We start from the raw sequence: 19,780 nt of genomic DNA, 5'->3' as shown, positions 1-19,780 counted from the left end.
CATAGCACAATTTACACAGAGCACCTGCACTTTACCACTGATCAGCAGTGCGTAAAGTGCGCAGAAACGTTACACCAGCAAAAACAGTCAAAACCGGGAGGTCAGAAAGCAAAAAAGTCAGGGGAAACACGCCAAAAGATGCCAAGTCTAACAGCTTTTAAGATGAACCTCTCCATGTCCACACTACGACACTTTTTTAAACATAAATTACTCAAACTACTGAATGGATTTACATCAAGCCAAGCCTTGAGTAAAGTTATACCGACATGCCAAAGTTAGCAAAATTCCACACAGCTACTCTGAGACCTATGTTTGTGAGGTAGATTTGCCCAGGACCTGAACCTCTGTTTTTGCGATGACACAATGCACTGGCAATAGCAAGAGAAGGCAGTTACCATCAATATACTAACAAGTCTCCACATACAATGAACATTCATTAACTTTAGTGATACAAACTTACAGGTTTTACCAGCAGCTCAGCATGGTAGCAGAATAACCAGAATCACAGATTAGAGTGTGTCACTCCTAGGAATAAACTTGAAATACAGATTTTGGTAAAATGTTCATACATATGTCAAAAACTCTAAAGTGCTTTCTTTAGGCACTACTGTTCATCAGAGAAACACAGAGCTCAAGTCTTTCATCCTTGCACGATACCGTTGTAGCCCAGGGTAGCAGGAAGGGTCCAGACTATAAATGCACAAGAAGTGTTGGAGTGATTCACAGAGACAACATGGAGGAAAGGTCTATAGTCTTTGAAGACGTGGATACTCGGTCCTGTTTATTACTGTAGGAGGTTTAGTCTGCACTAATCTGATATCAAGTACTTAGCCTAGTCCTTCCACTTGACTGAAGTTGGAAGAAGCTCTTGAAGCTTAGACTCAGGGAGTCCAGAGTAGCTGTGCCGGAGGGAGTGAGAAAGGAGATGGCAAGGGATCTCTTGCCAAGGGAACCACCGGTTGGGATGGACTTGAGAGAGACTGATGGGTTTCTTGTTTTCCGGCTGAATCTTCAGGGGAATGAGGAGGGTGAGGCTTGTTCCACAGGGAGCGAGACCAAGCCACGAATCGGATTCGGTAGGGTTTATATACCCTCTTGAAGGCTCAATAGATGTAGCTAGTTCATGTGTGGCACGTGGGGCACATGGCCATCTGGAAGATTCTCGAACCATGGGGAAAAACATGTTAGTACCCTCTATTTGACCTTACCGAATGGGCAGGTGCAACTTGTTGATCGGAACCAAATAACTGGAAACTAATGTATCATTTTCACTCGAACGTGTATAATGGAAAACAACACCAAGGCCCCAGTAACAGTGAGAGCAAGGCTTGCTATTGCCTCACGGGATTCTGGGGGAAGCTTGCAAGGATTTAATGGAAATCCACACCAAGGCCCTAGAAGTAGCGAGAGCGGTTAACCCATTGGTTCACTAGATTTGGGGAACGTTTGCAGGGGTTCAAGAGCAATGGAAATTACGGGTGCTGGGGAAGCATCGGTCATGAGGGTGCTGGGGAACCATCAGTCATGAGGATGCTGGGGAACCATCAGTCCTTATATAATGGCGTGCCATAAAGCACCATAGAGGTGAAACAATATGCGCCCCGCACTCTAGGCATTCTACACAGATGGCACATGAGGGGGTCGTGGCATATTGCAACTTTTATTTTTGACCAGGTATCGTGCTAATCTAGCCTGTGCACAGAGACTTAAGCTTGGCACTGACAATGTGAGGTCGAGGATCTGTCCAGTGACTTGGAGGGGCACGCTATGAGTACTCAAAGAGAACTAGGGTCCATGTTTTGGGTTTAGCACATAAGATGTTGATGGCAGCATACTACAGCGACAGCGACACCAACTTTCTGCTCTCAGAACTAGAGGCAGTAGGCCTCACGCAATTGGTGACTAGCCCCACGCATTCGGCTGGTCACACACTAAATGGCCTGTTCTCTAACAGTCAATCTATCTCCTTGAAGAGCATCCTACCACTGGTCTGGATCGACCACTGTGCTGTCATATTTAATATCCAACTTAACAAAAAAGCTATCGTAAATTCCACCTCACACACACCTGCATTCTTTAAGGCTTGGAACAGCATAGATCCGCAGTGTCTTAAATCGCACTTGCTCTCTACGCAACCAGACCCTGATCTTGCCTCATCAAATTACTCAAAATGGCTTCACAATGCATTTAATTCCCTGGTTCCACTAAAAAAAGCCTCCCAAAATCGACGCACCCCTTCTGCTCCCTGGTTCTCAGAGGCCCTCAGATTACAGAAGCAATTGTGTAGAAACCTCGAGAGACATAGGCGGAAAGATTACAATAATAATGATAAAATCCGCTATAAAGACCAACTCACTAAATATAAACTGCTCATTGTGCAGGAGAAAAGTAAATTCTACATTGAACAGATAGAATCTGCGCAAGACTCTAGCAAACAATTATATCAGGTAGTAGCCAAACTATCAGGGCAAACATCGAACCTCACCACAGCCCCATCTCAGACTCTATGTGACTCACTTGCCAGCTACTTCTTTGAAAAGGTCAACGACATCTATACCAACTTCTCCTCTCAACCCAAGATAGATGGTCAGCTCTCGAATCATGGCACTCTTGAACCCTCTCCTTCCTTCTCAGAATTTGATAGCATATCACCGGAACAGATTGCAAACCTAAGCTTCATCGTCAAATCAGGATCTACCACTGACCCCTGCCCACCTGCTTTTATAAAACCCATCTCTCATCTTATAGCTCCTAGCCTCTCTAACATCTGTAACGCGATGTTTATGACAGGCATATTTCCGCCGATTTGGAAAAAAGCCATCATCAAGCCTCTGCTAAAAAAACACAATCTTGACCCTACCGAAACCAAGAATTATAGACCTATAGCCAACCTTGCATTTCCAGCAAAAATCTTCGAAAAGGTCATGAATTCCCAACTATCTAAATACATCGAAGACCACCACCTCCGGGACGACACGCAATTCAGTTTCCGTAAGGGCCATGGAACCGAAACAGCGCTTATTAAGGCGTCTGAGGAAATCAGGATGATACTGGATCAGGGGGGTGCCACTGTTCTTATACTGCTGGACCTCTCAGCGGCATTTTGACACGGTTGATTCATGCTACCCTGATCGACCGTGTCACAAATATAGGTATCAGACATACAGCTAGAGCCCTCCTGACCTTCTTCCTCACTAATCGCACCCAATCAGTAAATCTTGGCACTTTCAATTCTTCACAACTCGCCCTCCCGCTTACCGCAAGGATCCTCACTGAGTCCGACACTATTTAATATCTATGTGTCGGACTTGGCCAAAGTCATCAAAGCACACGGGATGGGTCTTACGCTGATGACACCCAATTGGTGCTCGCGGTGCATAATGATGGAGGGGCAGTAGCAGCCAATTTCCAGAAAGGCATGTTGGCCATCAGCACATGGATAGCCAATAATTGCCTAAAACTTACCTCTCAGAGAAAACAGAGGTAATGATATTTGGCAAACTGCTGCAAAGCTTGTCCTCCTCCTGGTGGCCGTCCCTATTGGGACCCCCTCCACTTCCGGTAACTAAGGTCAGAAACTTGGGCGTCATATTTGACGACAAGCTGTCCTTCGTACCTCATGTTAACTCTGTGGTCTCATCCTCATTCCATAAATTAAGAATGATAAAAAAGCTTTTACCTTTTCTACCACTCAGTGCTGGAAAGACCCTTGTAAGCACCTTAGTCATGTCTACTATTGATTACTGCAATGGTCTCTTCATAAATGCACAGAGCAAAACCCTCAAACTACAGCTGGTCCAGAATTCAGCGGCCAGAATCTTATCAGGAACCCCCAAATACAAATCCATTTCACACATACTCCGACAGTATCACTGGTTCCCGATAAAAAGCCACATTATGTTCAAGGCCCTTTGCATTGCATATAAAGCTTCACGCAACTCCGGACCATTGTTCCTGAAAGAGGCCCTGGGTGCCTACATCCCTAACCGGGCTCTACGCTCATCCATAGCAAACCTATTAAGGATTCCCCGCAGAAAGACTGCCTTGTGGGGTGACAAGCGATTTACTGTCGCCACGGCCAAGCTGTGGAATTCCCTTCCAATCCACTTCAAAGCTAGTCCGACTCTACTTGCCTTCAGAAAAATGACAAAAACATGGCTATTCAGCCAATAATCTATAGTCTCTAGTTCTTGCTCGCTGTCCTTAGCGCCGAGACACCAACGGGTATTTGCGCGCTTTACAAATTGTATAAATAAATGAATATGTTTTGTGAGCTTATATAGTTGACCAAACCTTTCTATTTGTGTTAAGAGTATGTCGTACTGACCCTGCTTGTGTAAATTCCCTCTACTATGTGAAAATCCATTACCTTGCACTGACATCCTGTGTGTGTAGCATGTATGTTTCGACACAGTTGTGGCTGGTGACCGTAGATTGTGGTGGGGTATCTGAGGAATAGGGGTATCTCTGTGCAAATTTGTGATTCTGGGCACATCAGAAGATTTTTGCACACTTCACAGGTCAGGGCATTAAATTCTGGCTACAAAATCTGTTCCTTTCTTCATTAGTTCTAAAAGAGGCCATAGGAGGCGGTGAGAAGTGTGGGCTGCAGCCGTGGAAAATCTCTGTATGCAGTGCATGATTCAGGAGACAGGCAGATACTTATGCCCATCCCGCATGAAACAACTTTCTGCTTTTTGCTCTCTTTCCTGGAACCACCTCCTCCTCTTATTGGCTAATCGTCTGAGAGGTCAGCCAATGAAAGAAGGAAGCAGTATCTGGAGGTCTAGCCCTTGACACTTCAAAGGTCAGAAGAGCCGATTGCTCGCCCTGAGCGAGGAAAAATTGCTGTGTCTGGAAGCACCTGCCTGCTCTCCGCCTCACAAATACACACTGCACGTGTGAGATTTGGACATCATTGACATCACCTGCCCGAACTTCTGCAGTCTATAGCTGTGTACACGGACTACTTTGCTGCTCTTCTATTGCCAGACTCAGCAGTGGAAGAGTAGCATAACAGGCTCTTCTCTTTCTCCCTTCTTCAAATCTGAAAGGGCACAGCCCTATATGCTCATAAAGATGGGCAGACTCTGGCAGCATGTGCAGTAGTAGGCCTCTGTTTGTGTATGAGTCTCAAAACTGAAACAAGTGGGAGCAATTTTCGATGCCCCTGCTTTACCATAGCAGAAGATGATCTTTAGCTTCTCGGAAGAGTATTGCTTGCATTCCTATGGCTGGAGGGTGGAGATCCAGACACTGAAGAAAGGAAAATGGAGGCAGGGCTACCTTTAGAAATTTCAGTAAGGCTCTTTTTTAGCAAGGGGGTGCTGATTATTTCTTCCTAAACATCGCTATTTGGTAGACCGTAGAGGTGACTGGAATTTTCTGTTGTTCATTGGGATGTAGTTTCTAGGTTAGAACTGCCTTTCGTCTATCCCTGATTGCTACTTCAAAGAACGGTGGACAGTTACAGGTGTAGAAACATCACTCTTCATTGTGCCCATGTTGTGGGTGTTCCAGTTTGGAGACAGACCCAGTGCTTTCGGATGTGGGGTCGACCAATTTACTTAAAGGTTGTGCCTAGAGACAGTGGACCGACCTCATTTCTGGAAAATGTGCATAAAAGTGGGACCCAAATCATCCCACTTGATTCTAGTTAAGATTTTCATGATGAAGAAAGGGCTGCTATGTGGCTAGGGCTGATTTCTGCCTTACAGCCAGTCTACCAGAGGTGTAGGAACATGAACTGAATTAGGCACATTCTCCTGGTAGAGGATCTGCCTCATGCCTCTCAACTTACCTAACTGCCTGTTGAGAGAGGGGCAGTGGGATTTGTCTATCCTTCCAGAAGGAGAGACTGTCCTTACAGAAGGAGAGACTGTCCAGGATGAGAAGCACATCATGTTCCTGGATTGAGAAGCATTCAGGGAAAGTCGACTGTCAGAGAGAGAAAGCGAGAGAAGCCAAGAGTGACCCATGCCACAGTGGGACTCCTGGTCTCCCAGCACTTCATGCGAGAACCTCTAAAGAATACAAAGTTCCACACACTGACCCAAGGAGGGCTGCATCTACTTCCCCATGTGTATCGTCCCAGGTCATGCATGAATCTACTGTGCCATATGTACTGCCCGTGACCAGGCTGCAACTGCCTGACTGCAGGTATGCAGCATACCAGCTTGGGTTGGGTTGAAACTGCCCCTACATGAACAATGGCCCACGATGGGGTGAAATTGGCATGAAAAGCATCTGTGTCAGCCCATAAGCATACTGCAACTGCCCGGAGCATGCGTGCAGTATTGCAAAGAACTGTCGAGTTACTCCAGATGTTCAGGGAGGCCACCCGAGATGCTCCTGACTTCCTTGGTGGCTGTCACTGAAGCTACACTTGATGACCACAGTCCTCTCCTGCACTGGGACTGAGCTGTTGATCTCCTGCTGAAGGAAGTGCAAAGGATTAAAGACTGATTCTCTCTCCACTATGACAACGAAGGTAAGAACCTGTGTAAACATTGACTGACTGTGCATTTGACTCGAAGGAAAATGCAGTCTGTACCGGACCTTTAGTCATAATCTTACCACAGTTTTGCTGGGGGGCAGATCCAAATAGGGCCATCTACATGGGAGACAGCACAGAGCGAGAGGTATAGAGTGTGGAGCCCTCAAGAGAATCATAGTCATGGGTATCCTCCTGCATGCCGGTTTGATATGAATAATACTAAGTTCTGAGATTTATAATTTTTTAAAAGACGTCTACTGGGCTGAACATTAAAGTTATTAGGTCTGTAGATTGCTTGTTGACTTTTGAGCTTGTGCCCCGTTTGCTACCTCAGTGAGAAGCCTGTGAGTACTCGCCCTTGTTTCTCTGAGAGTTACTTGTGGAAAGGGTTGTACTGGGGTCAGTTTTCAAAGCCATAGACAGACACCATTGGTAAAAGACTTCAAACTCCCTGATTGGGGTCCATGCGCCCTTTTCTTCCCTGTGGGCTCACCGAGCGGTCTCTGAAAGAAGAGATGTATTGGTATATGCATAAATGAATGACAACTGACGATAATTAAAAGGGATTCATGAATGAAAATGGTTGAATAATTACAGAAACATTTTCACTGTAGCTGACTGCAAAGTCTTCACCTTGTGGCTTTCCTAGAAATTGTGTTTGCGAAAATCTCATTAAAATTAAAACAAGATAAGAAACTGAAGGGCTTATTATAAAGAGAGTGAGAGGAAGAAACCATTCCAAACTTATGTTAATTAAAGCTGAACTAGACAACTGCTGGTACTCGCTCAGATGCATAATGGAGCGTTGAGCACACAAACATGGTTGAGCTCATTTCCGTGCATACGTATGCTTATACATCAATCAATTCCATTTATAAAACGCACAGCTACCTTCGAAGAGGAGTCCCGTCGCTAGAGGAAAGAACACCCAAAGAAGAGAGCAGAGAAGGGGCTGACAGCTGACTTAACAAGAATAAAAAATATGTGTTTTAAGGACTTTCTAAAGACCGCTTTAGACAGGCTGCTTCTCAAATTAAGAGGGAGTGCGTTCCACACCCTAGTTGCTAAAAAGGAATTGCCTCCTCTTCTGGCCCTGTAAATATGAGGAATTTGGAGCAGTTTGGGATTATTGGCTCTCAAGAGTCTCGCCTGTGTGTGAGGTTAGAAAAGGCTCCTAAGGTAGAGAGGGCCCCTTTGATGATAGGCCGTGAAGACTAGGATCAGAGCTTTAAACTGGATTCTCTTATGAACGGGTTCCAATCTGGAGATAGTGCCAGATCCAGGACAGACTGGACGTGCCCCAATGAATAGACTCGGGACCTCCTCTCCTGCGGCGGCTCTGCCTGCTTGCCATTGGAACTCGACTCACCCTGGGTGACGGGGAGGGAGTCTCTCCAAGTTCTGTGCATTTCCAGACTATTTTCCTGCCACTGATGCCTTCAGGCTCTCTGTAAAGCCCAAAAGGGCCACCCATAGCACGCGCTGACAGCTCTAGCCCAGAAAACACTTCTCAGTGTGTGAAGGACCAACAGAGTCTCACACACACTGGAAGAGTGTGTACCTTTTTTCACATGCTGCTTTTTGTGATAGAAAACTGCATATTGATGCCCCACGCACGTGAATTATGCCATCCACTGAATATCTAAAATGACCCCGAATTGTTTCTTTCCAACTATCTGGTAAAACATTACAGGAGCAGATTGAAGTCTCCGTTAAATACATCTAAATATTTGTCAATCCTGTAAGACCTTCCCTTACTATTCTCCACTGCAGTCTGACTTTCATGTGTTCTCCTATTCACAATATTATCGTATTGCCGGTTTGCTCTTTGAATGCACTGGTAATGTTGTTCACAAACTGTGCATTGCCTATAGCGGCTAGGAATGGAAATCTGGCGAGGCCCAAATCAAATCTTGCTTTATTAAAATTAATTGCGTCTATGGTCAGAAAAACAATCCTTCCCCAGAACCGCTGCTTGCTCTTTCAGTTAATGGACTTGTAATTAGATGCTTGCTGGGCTCTGTGCAACGTGTTAGGCGTTCAGTTCATTCCGGATGTGGTAATTTCGGAATATTCCTTTTTTTTTTTTTTAAATAAATGTGATCACTAAATAGTTGTTAAAAAGCCAAAAGGATTTTTTCCGTGGGATGGTCTAACGTGTATTATGAATTCCCAGCAGCATAAACACGCCAGGCCGGATTCAATTAGCAGGGCGCTGCGCGCGCTCGTGTGGTACATCCAATCTGTCAGTCACACGATTCGAGCACATCTAATAGCACTGAGAAGGCAGCCGACTCTGGGCGTTAATACCAGTCTACTTGGCAAATACTCATCGAAACTGGCAGCATTTGTGATCCTATGACTCGAATTCATAGCCATACGTACTTTTTTTTTTAATCGAGCGTGTTTTTTTCCGAGCCAGAGCAGTCAGTCTACTTGTCCTTTGAACGTACCTGTGCGAGAAATCTGCTCGTTGTAAATCTGCCAAGATCGGTTCATTAATGCATGAATATTTTATGCGGGCGAGGGCTGATAGAGACTTTGCGGATCCGCTTATTGTTGTGTCTCCTTTGTACATCCTGATAGATAAGCGGTATCTGTCTGTTGTTGTCTTTACTAATAGCCCACATTCGGGTTGAGACACTGCAATTATTGGTACCACAACAAAGGAAGTCTAAGCCCGTCCCTTTTCATTCAATGTGTTTCGCCTACTCAGCCTTGTCGGCGCGTGGCACAAAAGCAGCGTCGCGCATCTGGCTCGGAGGTAAAAAGCTGTGAGCTCAACAGCCCCCACAAGCTATGCTTTGGAAGCTCGCCGCATCACACGGGAGCTCTTAAATGGCGGAATGATGACTCAAGGGTCCACGTGGGACTTGCTAATGCAGGCAGGAGAGGAAATAGAAGTCCCCTCCCGGAACAGCGTGCTGTATTTTCTCTATCGCATGCATTGGGTGTTTCATCAGATTTAATGGTTTCCTCTGCGTGGGCCAACCACGGTGCTCTGGAATATTCAAAGAAAGGGGCCCAGTCAGGGTTTTATTGCTGGATCTTCTGTATATGTTTAGGCTGGTAATCCTTCATTTCTCCACAGAATCCTTTCTATGAGCAGGAACGTACTTGCCTTTCAAATGAACGTCAATGCTGCCCTGTCCCAGATCATTTTTATTTATAAATTACCCTGGAGCAAATGGTATTTTAAAGCAATTCTTTTTCTGCTGCGTTATCTTATAAAAAGATTAGGGTTGGCAATTAGATCAAATCCATCTTTCTAATCGGAGGATGTGTATGAACGCATCCGCAGTACGCCGAGCAGGCCGCGCGCAGTGACGCGGCCTCTTCTGTGAATTTGCCAGCACGCATGCTTGTTTCGGGAATCGATGCATCACTCCGGCAGTCTCCCGTGGGATTTATGACCTCATACCGCCCTTCCTCCTCCTTAAATATTCAGTAGGCAGTCGCACAGAAAACTGCTACCTTTAAAGCAGGCGGCGCGGGAGGTCGGAGGTCGCCTCGAGAGGCGACTCTGCCGTGTATGTCTCTTTCATATTCTAAAGAAGGCTCCCGCTTTGAATTTGCATTTAAAGAGCTGTGCGCGGATGTTTCAATTGGCTGGGTATATCTCTCAAATAGGAGGACATTCATCATAGAGTTTGCTCTCGGATCTGGGAATGCCGAAGGTATCTTGAGCACCCTTACAATAATTTGTTATGTGACAATAAATCACACCGTGTCACATGATTACTATGGCAACCGCCAGGCGTGCCTTGATCGAAGCTTTACAGCGGGAGGTGCAATTTTCTGCTCATCAAGTGCGCGTGGTGATTTACTTGTTGACACCGCACGGTGGCTGTAGCAGTGTTAATGCCCCTTAGCGTCCCCTGGGACATCTCCCCCCCCTCCCCCCCTTTGAATCTCTTCCTCACACCGACCTTGGAGAATCGTTGAGAACTGTGGAAACGAGCGCCAGTCTCCAAATGCGTAATACAGCGCAGGTGGCGAAGTTAAAAGCTTCTTTTTGTCTTTAAAAAACATAGTAGTTACAAGTGGAGGCTTTACGGTCAGTCGCACTTGGGGAAATTGTGTTCATAGTACTATATTCGTGTAAAAATAAATTGGTTGACATTAAAAAAGTGGCCGAGCTGACAACTTGTGCTCCTTTTTAATGCCAGCCGCAGTAGTTCGTAGCAGGTGAAGCCTAACCTAAAGAATGCCCCAGTGACCTGCGCGTGCTCTTTTGTTGTATAATACACTTTATTTCACAGGCAAATGGCTTGTTTGGTGCATTTATAAGAGATGGCTCGTAAATTGATCAAATGATGAATACTTATTTGTTGAATTCTTAAATCCAAGTCAGTTAAAAGCACAGAATCCATTAGTTACCTTTTTCACTGATGCAATTATTAGAATACACCACCTACAGAAAATACACAAGAAGCGACCAGCCCTGGCGATGGACTGTAGAGGCTAATGCAGAGTTCGTGAAGATCAAGGCGGCCCTGCAAGATAAGACGGTCATGGCTAGCTTGTCATGGACGCCAGTCCGGTGGGTCTCAGAGCGGTGTTGCTCCAGGAGCACGAGAAAGGTGCGTGGAAGCCAGTCGCATACGCCAGTCGGGCGTTGTCTGATACCGAGACGCGGTATGCGCAGATCGAAAGAGAGGCTCTTGCGATCAAGTGGGCCTGCCAGCACTTTCATCTGTATCTATTCAGAAAGGATTTCACTGTGGTCACGGACCATAAACCGCTGGTCCCGCTATTTGGGGGCACCACACGGCTAGCCCCGCCCCGGATTGAACGGTGGGCGGTGCAACTGCAACAATACCGACTCACGGTGATCTTCCGCCCAGGAGCACACAACTCTGCTGACTACCTGTCACGGCACCCTGAAGATCTTCCCCCAGCATGCATCCCTGCGGACGTCCAATGCTCTGACGCCTACGTGAAGATGGTCGGCAGAGATGCCTGCCCCGATGCAATGACCCTGGAGGAAGTTGGCCAGGCAACAGACCAGGGCGAAACTCTGACCAAAGTCAAGGAGGCCCTGGCGTCCCACAACTGGAAGAGGTTCCTAGAAGGCAATCAGGTGCTCACGGAGGAAGAGAAGCACACCCAGCAGCAGATGTGGCAAGTCCGCCACGAGCTGAGTGTTGGAGAATGCGGCACGGTGCTACGAGGCCATCTGCTGGTCGTCCCCAGAACACTCCAGGAGCGGTGTTTACGATTGGCACACGAGGGCCATCAGGGGATGGCGAAGACCAAAGCCCGCCTGAGGAACAAGGTTTGGTTCCCGACCATGGATGCAAAGGTCGAGGAGCTGGTACGTAGGTGCCGCGCATGCACAATCACTGGAGGGGATCCACCGTCGACGCCGGTCATCACGGAGGAACCGTGTCATCGGCCGTGGTGCAACGTGAGCGTAGACTTCGGCAGCTTCCCGGATGGAAGACAGATGCTGGTAATGGTGGACGCCTACACGAAGTTCCCGTTGGTGGAAGTGGTGGAGTCCACGTCGTTTCAGCACATCCGGATGGCTCTGGAGAAGACCTTCGCCATGTTGTGGAACCCGAAGGTGATTCGGTCGGACAATGGGCCACCATTCCAAGGCCAGGAGTTCAGGGAATACATGGCGCAACGGGCGATCCGGCACAGGCGGATAACCCCTCTGTGGCCGCAGGCGAATGGAGATGTCGAGAGACTGATGCGCACGCTGAACAGAGCCCTTCGCATTGCCGTCGAGCAGGGGCAGGATGCGGAAGCGGCACTTACCAAGTTCCTTGATGCATATCGTCACACCCCGCACTGCACTACGAAGTGCGCCCCAGCCCATCTCCTGTTCAAGGAAGCCCCGCGAGATGGAATACCGACGGATCCGTCCTGGAGCCCACCGGCACGGGATGATGACGCAGTACAGGAGAGAAGAGAGCGAACGAACAACAAAGCCAGTGAACACCGAAGGGCCCGTGAACATCGCATAGTGGTTGGAGACAAAGTCATAGTAAAGGATCGACACCCGGGATGGAAGTTCTGGACACCTTTTGAACCAGAAGTGTGGACGGTGCTATCGACAAACAGAACGATGATAACGGCCGGAAGAGGCGATGTGAGTGTGACCAGAAACGCGTCGTATTTCAAGAGAGTCGAGGGAGAACTGGCTGCAGAACAATCGAGTGAAGAAGCAGGGGATGAACTGGATGGCTTCCCAGAGCGAGCGGACACCACGGAGAGGGCGTCCCCAAGGCAGAGTAGAGGCACTCCACCAGGAGCCTCAGGTGAAGCCACGACTAACCTTCCGGAGAGTTAAGCTTGAGGGGAAGAGCCTGGTCCCCGAGGCCCGGACGAGAGAGGTGTGCCCAGCAGAGGAGTGGGCTCCAGGCTGCGAAGTAACCCAGCTCCCAGCCAGAGACTCAGAGACTGTGTATGCCCCTCGCCCTGATGGAGACTTTCAAATGAAAGACACTGTCTAAAATGTTGGAGGGATGTAGAGAGCCACTCGGCCTCTACCACACAATGTATACATACACACATGCATCCCCCACCCCTCGAGGCGGGCTCGCCTCGAGGGTATAAATAGAGTATCGGAAGACCGCTCGTGGTCTTTCCGGCTAACTATAATTAGGCTCACCGTACTTTTGTGTCCTGTGAAATCTAGCTGTTTACCCGTGGCCTGTTCAGGGTCACCACACCCAGGAGCCCTTCCGGGGCAGCGGGTGCACAAGCCAATCAGCGCCATCCCTTGCCGGCAGGACGGGTCGGTCACTCCCCATCCTGCCATCTGGCCCAAGGCTCCCCACCATATCAACGGCTCTCCCGTGGTGATGAGAGCCTCTGTTATTCTCCATCTTGCTTTATTTAAAAATCAGCTACATTGACACATCAAACAGAAACGTAGAAGAACTACTAACACCATAGTTCTTAATGGAAAAACTACAACTCCCAAAACTGTACCACATCCTCCAATCGTATTTAAGTAGATCATATGAAAATTCTTAACCACTGTAGTACTTCCTCTTTCTTGCTGCACAGAGCAGCCATGATACGGAGACCTTTTACTTTTTATTATTAACTCTGCCAGATATATTTCTGGCTTCTTATGTTGGCATGGTTATATTTTTAGTATTGGCGTTAGCAGATTTAAGTCTGTGTAACCAATTTCGCTATGATTTCTTATCCCCCAGGACAGGTAGCCTTAAGTGCTTTGCTGTTTTTCTTATCATGTCCCCCTATCAATCACGTAAGTGTGGGTGCCATTTTGCTTCCAACTTCTTCCATACTCTATGTTTACCTGCTCCCAGCACTTACCACTTATTTACTCTCCTTCACTTGACTGGCATCTTCCTCCCCTGCTAACCTTGAAAGGGTATTCTTCCAGGACCTTGTTGGCTCACCTGGATCTGCCCATTTCTGCTTTTCCAGCCAGGGCAAAATTTATATTACGCCGGCACAATTTGCATAATTTCCCCATCACACTTCTTAGGCGAAATTTCACAGCTATGCCACTTTGCATAATTACAAGTTATTTGTCATAAAAATATACTGCAAATGCACTATTGGTGGTAAACATTTGCCACGAATGTACAGGAACAACAGAAAGTAAGTGGGTGTGAGTCATAGTTCTTTAGCTTTTTTGCACCTTTTTCATACAAAAATTGTTAAAAGGCTGTATTTTGTGCTAATATGTAGTGCAAAACGACAGATTTGCATTTCACACAATTATGTGTAATTTGGCAAAAGTTTGCTTGATTACACAAAAACTAATTACACAAATTATGCACACCCTGAAGCAGGCTCACTGGCTTTGGCACTGATGGCCTCCAGTAGCACCCATTGTGCTTCTCTCGGAGCACTTTCCCTCTCTTCCTACCTTTAGGCCATCCCAAAGAAGATACATAGTGAGCACTTTCTCTGTGCTCTCCATTTATTCCATTTCTGGCACTGATTGATGCTTTACTCATCCATATGTTTCTGTTGTTGTTTATGTTGACCGTAGGATTCTGTGCACTTTACCACTGCTAAGCTCTTCTTAAGTGTGTGTGTGCTCACTCCTTAAAACATGGTAACATTGGCTTGTCTCCAATTGGCATATTTAATTTACTTACAAGTCCCTAATAAAGTGGTACTACATGTGCCTAGGACTTGTAAATTAAATGCTACTAGTGGGCCTTCAGCACTTATTGTGCCAGTCACTTAATTAGCACTTACAAACATGACCCAGACCTGTTATTGCAGCTTGTGTGTGCAGTTTTTAACTGCCATTTCAACCTTGAAAAATAAAATATTTGACAGGTTTTAACCTTCTTTTTTAAAACATATGTCAACCCTAGTGTAGGTCTTGAACAGCCCATAGGGCAGGGTGCAATGTATTTAAAGAGTGGCACATGTGTTTTTAAGTTTTACATGTCCTAATAGTGTAAAAACTCCTAAATTCGTTTTTCACAGCTGCAAGGCCCATCTCTCCTATTGGATGACATTGAGTTACCTTATTTCATTTAATACATACTAACTTTTGATTGGGACCAGATAGGGATGTCAAGTTTGGACTCAAATCAATTGTAATTTAAAATCCTCTTTAATGGCAGTCAGATTTCTGAAAATGTCACTTTTAGAAAGTTAGCATTTTCTTGTACTAACCATTTGGTGTCTGCCCTCTGTGTCCAGGGTCAAATAACTGTGAATAGCTTAGCTGTTGGCCTTTACGTATTCCTACCAGCGAGTTGGACAGGGCGGTGGGTGTAGGTGTTGACAGGATGGTCCATCCTGCCAGGATGGTTGAGGCAGGCCTGTTCCTTCTCCCACTTCGATTTCAAAGGGCTACCTCCAGAACACACACAAAGGAACCTAACACTAGTCTGTTTTCACTCCAGACTCCTTGGAGCCTTAGCAGGTGAAGAGAAGAACTTCAAGGGGATTAGATTTGGTTCCCCCCCTTAGCCTCAATATTCGGTCCTATGAGACGTTACTAGTCTGATTAATTTTCTCCAAGATTACCCTGCTAATTAATTTTTATCCAGAAAACAACTGGCAGACAAACTCACCATGTTGTTTCTGTCACGCATATTGTCAGAGAGTTTCTGATATTAAGGTCTTTGATTTGGCAGGTAGGCACGTCTCTCCAGAAGGTCATCCAAAAGAACTAAAACTGATCCAAAACGAATCACATGCCCACATTTTTCAACAGCTCCCAAACACTGTGTTGTCTGTGCTCTTGCAAACATGTTGTGACTTCTCAGATCATCACTATCTAGCCACCTCTTAATGTTCCTGCTTTGGCCTTACACATCAGTTTTGGTACCCATATTAGCCAGGTGGGTTCCTTATGTTTTGTCACAGTTCAGCACTGATGTTTCTATTTTTTTGGAGCACACTTAGTCATGGGTGCTGTCGTTGCCAATTTCTACGAGTTGAATGCAAACCTACAACACATTATATGCATGTCTGGTTGGTCGTAGGAATCCACATTCAAACTATTCTACTATAGGCTATAAGTAATTCTCATCTTCACAGTTGCATAATCTGCAGCCTCCAGTCCCACTAAACAGTTGAAACATTTCTAGTATTTGTGAGCAAGAATATTGAATTCTATTAAGGACACAGAGGAGAGGATTATCTCACCCTGTGATGTAGTTCAAATATTGATCTGGAAAATATTTTGTATCTGGAAGTTTTTTTGAATGTCGTTTATTACCCACCCGTTGTTTAAATTAGAGAATAGGGCTTCTCAATTATTGTTCTATTCTTTAGTTGGACATCAGAAGCAAGAAAGAAACTCATACAAGATATGGCAGGATGCTTTCAGAGCAAAAAAGAGAGATACTCCAGTGGTCAAGTGTGTTTATATGTTATGATTAGTCGGTGAGCTCCCGTCTTGTGAGTTTTAGTTGTTTCCTCCAAGATCTATGGTTTTTGTAGTTTATGTTCCTGTGTTTGATGTTCTAGTGGTGCTTCTATTTAATTAAAGGAATAATGTTGCAATAATGTTTTATGTTTTTATATATATGGGTTCCTAGTCAGAGAAAATTAGTGCCATTCTATCTTTGATGCCTTAATCCCATTCTACTCTCAATGCTTTATGCATTCTTTTACCTTATTCTTGTCTGAATTGCTGTGTGCTATTAATAATGGTGATTACCTTTTACTCTGATCCTTTTGTAGGGAGATTTTCTCCTTATTTTGAGCATAACTACTGCTATGGTTAATTTCTTTTGATTTATTAACAATTGCTACCGCAACTGGTTGGGGAACTCGGCTGAGTTTCCGGAACTGCTCTTTATGGGGAGTTCATTCTTTGACTAACTCGAAGCTCCAGAATCTTGCCCTTTTCCAAAATATCTCTTTATGGGTTCTTATCTCGGTTTGGACTATTAGATTAAGATAGGGACTATTTCCTTTATGGAACAACTCGGGGACACACTGGGCCATTCTTGAGAAGGCACAGCTTATGACCAGTCGTGGGTTTCATGCTGAAATAAACTACAGTTATTTGGGATTCATTGGAGTTTCTGTGCCCTCATTTATCCTCGTTTGCAACAGGAAGGCAGCTAAGTGCACTGTGATGAGTTTTTTAAAAGCAATAAAGGCTGTAGGATGTGTAGCTCCCCCAGTGTCTAAAATACTGAAAGGGCCTAAAGTTGTAGATTGTGACTCTGGCTGGAAGCTTAACCAGGAGTATGTCCGCACTCTAATGGGTGTCCCAGTTATGCATCTTCTGCTTAGCTTGTGCTCATGGCCTGCATTCCACAAAGTTTGGGACAAGCTAATTGCCCAAAAAATATAATGAAATGCTTTTCCTAACACTTTACATAACTCAGCTAAAGCTCATGACCTCTGCGGTGACAACGTGCAATGTTTATTGCAGCTTTAGGGTTTGTCTTCCAAAAGACCAAGGTGAGGGACTGTCTGCAAGTTTCTAATTTTCAGAAAGTGTCCTGGAAATGGTTAGGGGAACATACAGATGAAGGAAGCTCTGTCCTGTGGTGTTTTCAGAAACTGCACAATTTGGAATGTAGTGTTCCCATAATCATTCATGAAGCCGCATGTCCATAAAGCAGGGATCTGAGCATTAAAAGCAGTTGAAATGAGAATGCGAAGAATTGTACCTAGAAAGTAACCTTTCAACTACCAGCCCATTATTCATGTTTTACATCCTATTTAGAGTTGATGGCTACACATCACTCCGTAGGTAATGTAGGAGTGTATAACATGCTCCAATTTAGATCCGTTCTATTCTCAACATAGATCCGTTTTCTTCCATTTTTCATACATAGTAACATTTGGTACACACAAGAGGGAAATTTTGTCACAGAATTTTTTTTTGTTCCATGTTCTTAAATCAGTGTTGTGAGCATTACTTGAAAAAGTTTGATTTACAAATCAGCATTGGAGGTTTCTCTCCTAAGTACAGAGACAATGTTTAGTGACGCACCATTTATTCTCTCACCAGAAGCATAAGATCGCAAGTACTAAATGGTAAAACAACATCTATTTGCTAGCCAGCTAACACCTAATGTGGGTCTGAATGAGCCCCGGATGTACTTAATCCAGCACTGATCATGCTTCATTAGCATCAATCCATTCTACCCTCTCAAGAAACCAGGGCCGGCTTTAGAGATTGTGGCGCCCTGTGCGACAATCTTTGTTGGCGCCCCCCCAAGCAAACATTTTTTGTGTTGAGTTGTATGGTTTTTAACCGCATATTAAATATATACAGCCAAGGGTATTCTCTGTGGCTCTGGGGGCTGCAGGAAGGAATACCACAGCACTGTCAGTGGGTCAACCCTAGGGGTGGCTGTAGCGAAACTGCAAGCCTGGCACTGGGCCAACCCTGGGTCTGAAGACGGGGACAGCGCAAGAGTAACACATTATTCTTTGTTAAAATCTGCAAAGCATGCAGCTGACGTTAGATTATGTGGCAAATGCGGCACATCCATTACTTTGAAAAACAAACAACATCTCTATCAGTCCATATCCGAATGCGCCGCAGAAGAATATTCATTCTAGGTTAAGCAAAGCGAATGAACATACATGGCTATAGCCCGATATGTGCAAACCGAGACCTCGATGCTCATAGATTAGACATTCAGGATTATAGGCGCAATGTTTTTTCCCGGTTACTTTCACTTTAAATCCCCGATTTATTTTTTGGATAATTAATTGAAATTACACAATACTAGCGATATTCCAATGTCAACCAATACCAGCAGCTGTCGACTATTAGATAAACATTACATTCAAAATCCCCATTCTTGCAGATTAGCGTACTTTTAAAATGGCTATTTAAAGACATAAAACTTTGGCACAAAATAATGAGCACATACCGACAGGGATAAGTCACTAGTTTCCATTCAATGTTACTGCAGGCAACATTCTACCGAATACTTTACTGCACTGTTCAATATAATCTTTTCAACAACTTTATCCAGCTAAATACGTTTTAATTGATTGATGAGGTTGGTATGGGGGCGTGGCTATGGGTTAGCGTGTGCCCCGTGTACTTCACAGGCGCGCACCATTTCCAACTTGCTCAATAAATGGGGCTGCTCGAGGCAGCGCCATCTGCGCCACTTGAGCGGAGTTTTTTGGGATCCGATCTAGCGCCTCGTTTTCCATTAGAAACACTTTTCTGTTGGGCGCAGGAGGAGCAGTCCCTGCTTTGTTCTGACAGCACCAATACTTTTCGAATACTTTCACGGAGCTGTAAAGTGCTGGCAGCTTCGTTGCTTATTAAAGCGCAAAGCACAAGGTTAATTATAGCGCCCAAAGATAGCTTCAGGGCACAGGGTTCAAAGTGTTAACCCACACAAAAGTTTGGAGTTTTATCTAACTTGGAAGGGCGACATTCTGCATAGGGCCCTTCGGGCTTTCTTACTATCTGTGACCTGCTGCTTGACCTCCCGGGAGCAGGTGCGGGAGCACACAGAGCTATTCCCAGCTAAATACAAATTGCAAGTTTTTGAAAAAGCTACACAAGGGCAGGTGAAGCTGTGATGCCTGCTATAGGCGTTATATTTGATGTAGTGTGTTTTTCAGGAGTATATTATCTGTAAAGAAAAGTTTGAGATGAAAGAGACTCCTGCTCACAAAACAAAAGACGAGCGTGAGCACTCTCACGGTGACGCATTCCGCAACCAGAGCAGTGTTTGAAGTATACCGCCACAGGGGGGGGGGGGGGGGGGGCAGAAGGTGGGGAGGTCATCACCCTATTTGTTCATTTAATTTAACACTAATTTTTGATTAACAAAAAAAGTTGACCGTCACATATAACTCACTTTATGCTGCAGAGTGCCACTG

Source organism: Triturus cristatus, chromosome 4_1 (genome assembly GCF_964204655.1).
Source record: "Triturus cristatus chromosome 4_1, aTriCri1.1, whole genome shotgun sequence".
NCBI lineage: Eukaryota > Metazoa > Chordata > Amphibia > Caudata > Salamandridae > Triturus > Triturus cristatus.
The sequence above is the reverse complement of the archived record's forward strand: the minus strand, read 5'-3'. Positions refer to the sequence as shown.